The sequence below is a fragment of the Vanessa tameamea genome, chromosome 3, assembly GCF_037043105.1.
Source record: "Vanessa tameamea isolate UH-Manoa-2023 chromosome 3, ilVanTame1 primary haplotype, whole genome shotgun sequence".
In the NCBI taxonomy this organism is placed as follows: Eukaryota; Metazoa; Arthropoda; class Insecta; order Lepidoptera; family Nymphalidae; genus Vanessa; species Vanessa tameamea.
In genome coordinates this window covers 3,097,156-3,108,061 of record NC_087311.1, presented here as the reverse complement: position 1 = coordinate 3,108,061, position 10,906 = coordinate 3,097,156, and the positions used below count along the sequence as shown (strand labels likewise).

Here is a 10,906-nt window from a genome sequence, read left to right as displayed (position 1 = left end):
AGTTGGTTGACAATATATATATTGCAGTTGATTCTTGTTAAGCTATTGGTGTTATTTATACAAGGCATATAGATAAGGCATTGACCGACGTCCCCATGATAATCTGTTGTTGTCCTTTACAATAGTTTATGTACTTTACTTTGTGTATTACGGATACGAATCTGTTCCTTTGAAGTCATCCTCTGGAGTCCCACGGGGATTTCATTTGGGGCCTATATTTTAGTTTGTTTATATAAATGTTGAATATATATAAATATATAATATAAAATATAATGTCATACATTCTAACGCTACCCAAGAGAAAATAATTTGTGACTAACAGAAGTCAATGAAGAAGCATACTTCTCATATCTAATTAATTTGTGCTCTTCTATAAAATAAGTTAAAAAACATGAACCATCAAGAATTGAAAACAGTCATGAAAATTCTTTATAACCACCTTAAAAAAAATCAAGTTGTATATTCACCGTATGTTTTATGTACGTTGAGTGAATATGGCTTGACCAATTTTAGCGATTTAAACTTTATTCTTTTGAAGTATGCCGCCCAGTAGGTAGGTATTTTTTTCTTTGACGTCATGCATACTGATTTATTCAGAATATTGGGGAAAAAACATGTGTAGACCATTAGACTACCAACATTTGCTTTGTATCATATATTCTCTTTTATTTTTCAATAACGTGGATATCGATTTAGTGTTTTTCAAACTGTATTATATTTTAAGAGATTTGGGGTTAATAGTGATTATTTTCCAGAATCTTTATCTTTAGCTTTAGCCCTTGAGTGAATCAAAATTTACCACGATATTATAAAAAAAACCATACAGTAGAGTCACTTATTCGATTGACCCTTAAAGTTTTAAAAATACATAACATATACAAATACATGTATCCTTATATCTATGTAGTTAAATATTTGTGACGAGATATTTTCAAAAACATATAATTACGAAAATGCGTAAGGGCTTCAGTTATATATAAAAGAAGAGACTGTTACTATGATTTATTCAAATGAAATAACTACAGCCGCATAAAAACTACTACTTACCCTTCAAATTTTATCATTTATATAATTTTGTGTATTATTAAATATATAGATTAACGACCAATAATTATAATCTAAAATTCGTTGTTATTTTTTAAATAATTAAAAGTGATACAGAATAAAAAAATTGTACTTATCATATTAATAAACATTATTAGTGAGATTTTTTTTCACATTATTCGGTAATTCTCACAATGATCCACTCTAGTCTCAACGAAAATTCAATCGCATGGCGATCTGCATTCATTTGACACAGAGTGTAGTTGAAAAACGCTTACGTTATGCTAGTGGTGACTTTTATGTCCCAGTACAACGTGCAGGAATCTAATTACTGTGCTCCTGCCCGACTGTTGACATTGACGTTTTTTATTCTTACTTTACATGCATTTCGGACAGAAATTGAGGTTGGTGCAGAACGCTTTTTATTCGAAAACTTTTCCCTCGATTTTGGTAGCATTTTCTCTCTCAGGCTAATTGAAAATTCTATCTGTTCACCGTGAGTTGTAAAGCGAAGTCGATCTGTCAAGCGTACATTTGTACGTATGTACGCTTTCCAATTCTGTGGATTAAGCCTCATGAGAAATGCGAAAGGTTTGTTGTTTATACGATTCATTAACAATAATTAAATAAAAAAAATACAACAGTATATAACAATAAAACGTATTAACGCTGTAAATAATCCTACTCCTGAACTCTTTTCAATTGCATTAAATTAGCTAGACCATCGAATTATGAGAATTAGGAAAAAGAGACTGAAATTTGACTTGAATTTGAACACACAATTGTTTACTTTAATACATCTTGTGCAGGTGGTGTCTCTCGTAAAAATAGCCGCTCTAATTGACATCGAACCGGAGAACATCATCGATTTAGGGGAAGCTACTCTGTACCATCCACAATGCTTGATTAATTTTAATCAGTTCACCAATATTGTTTCGAACTATAAAGATTTCGTAGCAAAAATTTGCGCTGATTTGGCGAAGGCGAATTAATCGAGAGGCGACTACTCGACATCAATCGGTCTGGATTGTAATATTCACACAATTTTATTATTCAGTTAGATCATTTAGATTATGAACAAGTTTTCAATAAAGTGATAAACAATAAAAGTGATTAGTTAATGTGATAAGAAGATGTACATAAAGAGACATAAATTCATTAAAAAAAAAATCAAATAAAATATTTGCACAAAAGATAAATATTTATTTTATTTTAATAAACTTAAAATAAGCTTCAGCTTATTATATTTTATTCAGTTGTAGACCAAACATCCTATTATATGTATCTTTAAAAAACAATTCTCGTCACATTGAAGACTAACGAATAAAGAATACAGGAGATGAGACTGACTTCCGAAAAAGCTGTTCTAAAAACAGCTTAAGCACTTGAAATACCCTATGCGCTTACCTATAATTCAACCCGTGACCTTCGGTTAGAATCCTCATGTTTTATTTATACCGGAGCTGTGCTTAACATTTTCTTCGTAAAGAATTTGGGTGTAGAGATATGGTTATGCGTCGATCCTTCGAGAATTTAAGTTCACGACATGTTCTTTATAGTTTTTATTTGGATTTTACGATGCTATCGAATAAAGTAGTTTAGTCCCTTTTGATACATCAAAATGTCTTTTAATTATCTTTTTTAAAAAATAATATAAATACGACTTGATCATATTGTTTTGTATATTTTAGACGAAATAAAAATTATCAACGATTTATTGGTTTTGACAAAAGTGACGCCCAACGTGGGGCTCGAACCCACGACCCTGAGATTAAGAGTCTCATGCTCTACCGACTGAGCTAGCCGGGCTTATATCATCGGTATAAAAAATGGCAATTACTTTCATGAATATATTCTCATAACATGGTCGTATTTATAGTCCCGACCCAACTAACAAATTAGATTTTTATCTCGCAATATTTTATTACATAATGAGATATAAAAAATATGCATACAAGGTTTTACTTATACTGTTCCGGTACATTTAATCGTGCGCCTTTTATTTTATCTTGAGTTTTTTCAAATATGATAATATCCATATCCCAACAAGTATTGGTGCAGAATAAAAAAAAAACCTATAGAACTCGTAAAAAGAAATACATTCCAAATATATACAATAAAATTTTATTTTATAAAAAATAATATCGTATGATATACAAAAAAAAAACACAGTAAAACTAATTTTCCCCACTTTTTTATACGCGTAAACGGTTACTTTGGTTTATCTTTTCCACGCAACAGATACATGAATGCATGCATAAATCAACAAGCAATGCTCCAACAACCTTAAGACCGATTGTTTATATTTCATGGAGTCTTATCGTGACCTTTAGAATAGATGGCCCATTTACCAATCCGTCTAACGTATTTTATATTATTTGACATAAAAATTAAAAATCTTTTTAAAAATTTAAGTATTGCTGACACATACCTACTTAATAAAATAAGCCAATTCGTTATATTAGTAATTAAGCTATAACGCTTCAATTTGATTTCCTGGTTCCTTGGTCTTACTAGAATATAATTTAATGACAACATAATACTTAGCATCTACAAAAACTTCATAAAATTTCTATTAAATCATGCATTATGCAAATACTTATCAAAAATGATATTTTAACTACATGTGTTTCTCAATCAATAACCAAACACTTTACGTGATATTTCATCCAGGTATCATAACAAGAACTGAAAACGTAACCGCACTTTATAATGAGTAAAATTAATTTCATTGTCATTTAAGAGCGACGAATTACGACAAATGGGAATTTAGAATTCCGTAAAAGAATTTAACTCTCTTTTAAAATGATTCGCTTTATAAACTCAACACGATGTAGAGTGATTTAGATGAATTGTTATAGTCTGAAATGAAACGGTTCAAGTATGATGTAATTAATGTAATGCTACGAACAATTAAACAAACAATTATTTTCAATAATAAATCTTTAATAAAACCATGACTTATGTATTACTACCGACCCGACCCGGCATCGCACGGGTGCAATGTCTTACAACTTTCACAGTTTTTCAGTTGTTAGACAATACAATCCGCTTTGTCTCTACGTTTTAAATCTCTAATATCATCGAAAGTATTCATTTAAATTACATGCTGTAAAGGGCCATTTTGATTAAATTCACAATGTATTTAAGGTACTTAATTCGATAAGGATGAATGCTGTAGGTATTGCTTAAAATCGCTTCGAAAATAAGCCATTATTTCTCGTAAAAAGTAAAGATTAAAAAAGGGTTATTGTGGGTTATCCCTAAGAGATAGACATACCATCGCGAAATTTTTTGACAGCGTTTGCAATGTAAGCGCCAAAAATGTGTTTATTTACGACATCACCTTAGAAACCTCTATTATACATATAAATCAAACTATCTATTATGAAAAACCACATCAAAATCCGTTGTGTAATTTTAAAGATCTAAGCATACACAGCGACAGACAGCGGTAAGCGACTTTGTTTTATACTATTTGTTAACGTTTTACTATTATTTTTATATTAAAATAAAACAGAACACATATCTTACAGTATATTTATTTACAAATCACATTTAAACATTAATACATTTTAACTTAATAATACAAAGAACATTATAATCAGTACAATAATCTTACCTTAAATTACTTTCGCCATCAAACCCCAAACGAACTGAGAGCTAATCTATTCACACGGTGCTTTTAAAAGCGGTAACCCTTCTTACATTTACAATTTATTTGTCTACCCACCTTGCTGATTTTCTCACATTTTAATAAATATAGTCAAATCATGACCATGAGCCGAGATGGCCCAGTGGTTAGAACGCGTGCATCTTAACCGATGATTTCGGGTTCAAACCCAGGCAAGCACCACTGAATTTTCATGTGCTTAATTTGTGTTTATAATTCATCTCGTGCTCGGCGGTGAAGGGAAACATCGTGAGGAAACCTGCATGTGTGTAATTTCAACGAAATTCTGCCACATGTGTATTCCACCAACCCGCATTGGAGCAGCGTGGTGGAATATGCTCCATACCTTCTCCTCAACGGGAGAGGAGGCCTTAGCCCAGCAGTGGGAAATTTACAGGCTGATTATGTTATGACCATATTTATGTACAACATATATTACTTATTTTAAATAGCTTACATATGTAGAGATATTATAGCGAACGGATTTCCAAACGATTCAGTAAGTCGCCCGTGCCGCGTGCGCCAACTGACGGCCGTTACCGTAAACGAGACGATTAAGAGTCTAGGACGGTGCGTGCGTTAATACAACAATGGCGTCCGATCTTCGCGTCTTGCGCTGTTTTATTTGATTTAATCGTTAATTTCATTGTTTATTAATTTAATAATACTTGTTCACACTTAGCAAAGTTAATTTTATTACAACCGTTTTTATTATTTACACGTCAACTATAATATTTTTAGTTATTTTTTTCGTTACAAAATATCATCTTTTAAAATACAGTATATCTTTGATTTTACTGATAATGTTTATCTATTAATGTTTTTAGGTTGGAAATAGTTTGACTACTTGGACGTAACGCATATGTGCAAGCGATACCGTGAAAGCGAGGATACCGCGGGTTTTTAGTGGGTATTCTTATATTTTCTCGAAAAAAGGAGGTGCGATTAGTTAACAACGCAGTGTGCAATATAGATAAGACTGACACGCGCTAAACAACGTTTACAAGTAATGAGCCATTCATTAATTACGTAATGATAATTTTAGCGAATTTCGACGCTCTAAATAAGACTAGGGTACATAACATTTCTCGAAAAATCTCTCCTTTTTACTTACATAAGAGTCTATCAAATATAAATAATAGTCTACATTATTCAGAATAATGAATTTATGTTAGAAAACGATCAGTTATACTAAAACTCTTCTGAGTCTAAGTTAACTCTTCAGAGTTAAAGTAGATAATCAATACATTGAAGATTTTAATAAACAATAAAAAAAAAATAATGTGTAAAACGAAATGTATGTTTGAGAATGAATAGAAATATTGAGCATCCGGAATGGAACAAAATTTGTTATAATAAATTTCGACTTACAAAGTATGAGGTACGAATAGATTTTACCACCTTTCCTCGAGATAAAGGCATATATTTTTTAATCCCTCTTTTCACCTCGGTAACCTTACGTAATTAAGGAATACTAATAACTTATCTACGGCCCTAGGGGACCCTAAGGCCGTAAGTAAGTTAGTCTATGACACGTGAAAAAACAAAATGAAGTTTAGTTTTCTTTTTTAATATATTTGTTTCTCTATAGACTAACGTAATTATTTGTAATATTGGATTTATGTAAACTGTTATATTATTTAATAATACTCTCAATAACTAATACACGTTTTCGTCCTTGTGATAAGCCTTGAACTTTGACCTTGTATTACATTGTAGTACATTGTACAAATCTTAAATAAAATGGAAAGGAAAATAGACTATATATGCGATTATAAGTAAACCATTGTTAATATATTATATTAATTTTATTTAAAATTATTTTTCCCATACACTATTGGGACCGCGATGGCCCAGTGATTACAGGACGTGAATCTTAACCAATGATTCTGGGTTTAAGACCGGAGCAAGCACCACTGAATTCATGTGCTTTATTTGGGTTCATTCATCTCATGTTTTGCCGTGTAGGAAAACATCGTGAAGAAACCGGTACGTAAAGGATGGAGACGCGTGGTGGAGTAAGCTCAAAACTTGCTTCTCAAAAGGGAGAGGGGGCTTTTGACCAGCATGTTATATTGCATCATATATAAGGCGAACTTTTACCATCTAGGCATTGGGCTTAGCACTGTATTTAATATCGCGGCAAATGCTTAAAGAAATGTAAATAATATTTTTGTTTTCCCTAAAAACGTTCTTAAATTGTTAACACATCGTCTGTTCTGGATAACAGCAGTAAGTAGTTTGATGACTAGGACTGTCTCCTGTGTCCATTGTGACATGATTCATTTAACTTAAGCTTATCGAATCTACTTAACAAACTTATTACACTGCCTAAACTGATAATTTCAGAAGCATGAAATGAATTTCTTTATAAATAATTTAGGTGAAGGCCATGAGAGATATTTGAAAATTCAACTTCTGGGTTGAATTTAAAATGTATTGACTAAAAACAATTGCATGATACAAGAGTTGGAATTCATCAATTTCTTCTTCTTGTTTGCAAGATCCTTTATGTATTCATATGTATACGTATATGTAATTATATAAACACAAACAAAATAAGTAAATAAACCAAATATAATATGTAATTTAATACACATGTAGTAAAAACAGCAAATGATCTATGTCAATATTATAAATGCGAAAGTCTGATACTCTTTCATGGCTAAAACACTGAACGGAATTTAATAGAACTATGTATTAATCTGCTTGAATCCCAAGGAAGGAAATAGGCTACATATACCTAGCACTTAGCGACCAATCCCTGAACGCGAGTGAATCCGCGAGCGACAATTAGTATTATATAAACGTTCAAAAATGAGATATGAAAAATAACATACCTTACTTATAGATAGTGATTATTTCGCAATAAAACACCTCACAGACAATTTTTAAAGAGTCTCTCGACACACATTTTATTATTGGAATTGAGTTCCAAAGTTGAATAGCTTTTACAGACAACGAGGTATCAAAGGATATCTTTGATCGTGAAAATGTAATATTTGCTATGTACTTATACAATTGTGTTCTTAACTCTCCTTCTGATAAAAATATATATATTTCGATGTTTTTATAAAATTGTTTTATTTTGATGGAAACAAAGTTTCAACAATTGAGTTTCGCTCACCAATGTCCGCAACGGATGAACAACGTAATCAAATTGTGAATGAACTCGCGAAAAATCCTATCCGACGAAAATATTTTTGGTATGATATATAGCGGTAATTTTTTTTATAACTTTTCATTTAAAATTTTATTGAATGAAATTATTTTTTTAAATTAGAAAATTGGGTCGGACAAGAAAATTTTTTTCATGGTATTGGTGATGGTGATAATCATTCTCAAGAGAGACTCTCTGCTAAGGTTATATATATATAAGTGTACGTGTGTGTGTGTGTGTGTGTTTGTGTGTCAGTGTGTGTGAGTGTTCTATCGTCTCACTTATATAATCCGATTAGATTGCAAATTCAAAACAAACGGAGTTGAGGCTCATCAAAAAGCTTAACATACTTCTCGAGGAACGGGAATGTCAACAATGCCAAAATATAGCTGGCTGAGAATTTCTTGGCAAAAAACCTGATAACTTTTTAGTAGCTCGACCTGGTGTTTGAACCCAGTATAACCCAGTATAACCCTGGTTATTTGCAGCCTTATACGCTAGATACTTAAGAAACTAATAGTTAGTATTGAATTTATACAAGTATCCATAGAATATTTTTCAATACCTATATCAAAATACCATCAGGCGTAGGTCGTAAAAGAATTCATTACGTGTTTGTTGTCTCAACGTGAAATATCATCTTATAGTATTCGCAACTTGAAAATATAATACTTCTCAAGAACTAAGCTTCATTAAAAATGCTATCCAGGTCAGTTATAAAAGAATATAAAAGAAAATGATAAAAACTTTAAAGCGAAATATGGTTAATGTTTTTTTTCTCCTTAAAATATGTTTTTCAAATATCTGTAAGAACACATTTTCGTAATTTACGGGGCCATCATTTTTACATCAAGAAACAGTTTCACGTTTCAGCAAACAATTCCCAATGACATAGTGATGTGACATAACCCCGGTTATTTAGAGCGAGACAACCGGCAACTTCATAATAATAATTAGTATGTACATAACGATATGTATATACTTAAGGCATACGTCTTAATTCGCGAAATTAACAATCGCTGTTTATGATCTTACAAACGTAATTTAATAATCTATTGTTCCGTCGTGTATATTTCCTTGTCGAGTAGTTCAAACACTCGCTTAATAATATATTCCCTACGAAATGTTTCTTAATATAACTTTGTGTACGTGAATTATTTTTGGACTTCAAAGATTATGACAATTCATTGTCATTCCACTAAACACTCATTCAGATATATCATGTACAATGTTTTGTATCTCTAAAAGATAGCTTCGTATTACGGTTTGTGCGGTTTTTCAATAGGCATATAATATCCATCCTCCGTTACAATGGAGGTGGGTGATGCTCCCGACTTCGCACGGGTGGAATAAGGGATAGCACCCCTTATTTTAACGTTTATACCATAATACATATCACTCTATTGATTTACGTAGCACATGCCAATGAAACTCCCGATCGGCATGATTTATTTCCAACATCTTCAAAAATATCATACGCACAACCCATTCACTCAAAATCATTCCACCCATTCGTGAAAATCCGTTTTATTGTTTAGTTTATGTGTATACATTTTAAACATTTATTTAGTTCTTATTATGTATCAATAGATTTCGCGGTTCATTTTATTCGTTTTTCTGAATCACGCTATCTTTTGTCAAAGGAAATAATATTAAGCTAGTAATACAAAATAATAAAATGTCTTTGTCTTGGGCCCGAGTGGTGTTTTAATCCATATGTATACTTAGTTTATCGCCTTCAAACAGACAGACGCAAAGGGGAAAATTTGTTTTATAACATAGAGTAATACTGATGAGGTCTGAGTATTCGATTATGACATTTAATGGCAAAATTCAAATTATTGTGAAACAACATCGATAGTAGAATACTTTTAAACGTTTTACTTTTGCTAGCTATCTTGGCTTAGGTCTCCTTTATAATTCTTCGCTCAAGCTGTTAATCTTGGAATAATCTACAAAAATATCAGAAAGACATGCCCTGAACTAACCTATAAGCGTCATCAGCTAGGCCATTTTTGATATAGATTTACTACAAAATTTTGAGTTTAAAATTTTTTCTTGCAACTTTTAACAACGGGTTCACAGTTAATTACAAAATATTAATTCCATCATCTTACCAATGGTTGATCGGTAGAGATTTCTTCAATCATTGAGTCCTCCTTTTATTTTAACTGGACAATCTTTTTGCTCAGTAAAGTCAATAAAATAGATATAATTTTAACACAATATGTATTAGTGTAACCGTTTACAAAAATATTCAGTCGTAAGTTGCCCTAATGTTATATAATTTCACAATTAGCAAGCAAATCCAACATAGGTATACAATGTTTGTTGTAACGCTAATATTGGCGTAGTTACCCGAACTCTATGCAGAATATACCTTTGAGTGTTCCTCGTAGGTAATTACATCGCCAGATCTTTTGTCCCGTGATATTTAAAGAGCATAAATACAACATTTAGATATTATTTTAATTGTTCTTAAGTTTATGTAACTATAATTTCTTTGCTAAAAACAATACGTTTTTTATTTAAGAACAGGTTGTAGTAACTAGATAGTCTTTAGTTATTTAGAGGCAGTACCCAATATTATCTTTAAGCATTTTTTTAATATATACGACAATTAATATTAGAACAATTTGTTTGCCTTTATGATAAGGACGTTATTAATTCTGCCTTTTTGTATTATGCTCCTTATGTCTTGCGAATTGTCAGTCAATTTTTACCGACTTATCAATAATAATAGTAAGAACACAATTCACGACTAAACTTATATCTAAAGAATACATTTTAGTAGATAGTATACCTATAATGTAAAAAGTAAAAACAGCCTCTAAATGATAAAAATAAAAGGAGGCCTTTGCCCAACCGTGGGAGGCAAAGGCCTCCTTTTCCAACGAGGAAAAGGGTTAAAGGCTCTAAGCTCTCTTCCATCACACTGTATTTATTTACTTTTATTAAAATTATCTACATTCAAGTTCACTCGCAATGATTTCCTTCACCACCAAGTACAATTTATAAACACAAATTAA

At 31.4% G+C, this 10,906-nt stretch overlaps 1 non-coding gene across 1 annotated transcript; it reads right to left on the bottom strand.

The window, feature by feature from the left end:
• Nucleotides 1-2,780: 2,780 nt before the first annotated feature.
• Trnak-cuu (transfer RNA lysine (anticodon CUU)) lies at nucleotides 2,781-2,853 on the bottom strand. The gene has a single exon. It is a non-coding gene; the product is annotated as a tRNA-Lys (tRNA).
• Nucleotides 2,854-10,906: the final 8,053 nt, after the last annotated feature.